Consider the following 1,644-nt stretch of genomic DNA (forward strand, 5'->3'; position numbering starts at 1 on the left):
GGGAGCAGGCACATAGTTTTGCTCTTTGTACGGGGCCTAGCACCCAGGAGCCTCGGGTCTTATGACTATACTAACAGAATTAAGGGTTGGAGTTTTGAAGCTTAAAGTTGGTGTAGCTTTGTAAGGCTTGGCCTACCCCAGCAGAGCAGAGAGAGCTACGCCTCCACTAAGAGCCCACCTGGTCCCTGCAGATCCATGCTGCTGCCTTTCATCCCAGTTCTACTGAAGTTTCTCTCTCGCAGGTTGTAGCATTTTCCCTGCAATGCTCAGGGAATGGGTTACTCTGTCTATAGCAGGAGCTGGACTTCTGACTGCTACTCCAGCAGCAAGTTAGGGTACCTGAAGTCTAACTCCTTCAATGCTACCTGCTTCTGCAGCAAGCAGCAGCACCCCAAACCTACGCCTTGCTCATTCAGGCTGTATCACGTCTCTCAATCACTCCACTGCAGTGCCTTTGTTCACGAGCACCTTTAACCTGCTTATCCTAGCCTTAAGCCCCTATACAGCTTTACTCTGCTGCTATCCCTCTAACCAAGTCTGCCTCAACTGCTTGTTTCCTTTTAACTCCCTCTCTTTAATTAATGCCGCATCTATTAAATGACTGCTCAACCTCCCTTCAACTCTCTCTAACGACACCTAAAAATTATGAAGTCAGGGACTAAATGTATTGCCTCAGTCACCCTCTGTCTTCTGTAACTGCAGTTCCTAAAATGTGGTCTGTGACCCCCCCGGCCCGGTAGGGCCTAGGGTACTGGCTCTGTTTCAAGCTGCAAGAAACAGATGGGAAAGGGGAAAATAAAGAACACACACAACATTGTATTGAACCGTTGACAACATTCATCAATATTTTCCCCATGTGCAATTGCTGCCATAACATGATCACAAACAAAAAGAGAAGGTGGGACATACTCAACACGTTTGAGGAAAAAAAACTGTTCTACAGGGTAAGCTCTCCAGGACAGGAACTGTCTTGTAGAGTAGGTAACATACAGTTGGCACTTTAATTGGGTCCCTGTGGACTGAGAAAGATTACAACCTACTGCAGTGTTAGCACCTGCTGGGTCCTGAGGGGCTTCCCATCAAAGTACAAACAATGCCTATTGATTATAGGGAAGAGACTGCATGGCTAGAGCCCCCTGTGAATATGCAAAAAGTGCAGCTTGCTGTAGAGAAATACATATTCACTTTAAGCACAGACCGTTCCAGATGAATCATGAAAGTAGAAGCAAGTGGGCCAGGGAAGATGCTGAACCACTAAACAAGCAGATGCCCCTTCAAAATGACCAGGACACCAAGAATCGTCAGTGGCGAAGCCTGTCGTGAAGGCAGTGGAGTACACGCTAGCTCCCTGCAGCGCTCAAATCAAGGCTTTGAGATAGGGTGACTTGGCTACCCATGTGCTAAGCTGCTGTTTTACCAGTTTACTACTACATAGCCAAGAAACCTGGCTCTCCAGCAACTCCTCACCAGGCCTTGTGGAAGTAACACCTGTACATGCACAGCCTACCTTTTAAAGACTTTTTTTTTTTTTTTTTTTTAAACAACATATAATGTACAGGCTGAAACAACAGATTAGGATAAGGAAAGCACTCCATTGACTCTTAATTCAGGCTCCAAAATGCTGACCATACACCAGCACAAATC

This window comes from Emydura macquarii, unplaced genomic scaffold, assembly GCF_026122565.2.
Source record: "Emydura macquarii macquarii isolate MOO-44397 ecotype Brisbane River unplaced genomic scaffold, CSIRO-AGI_Emac_v2 contig_1348, whole genome shotgun sequence".
Lineage (NCBI taxonomy): Eukaryota > Metazoa > Chordata > Testudines > Chelidae > Emydura > Emydura macquarii.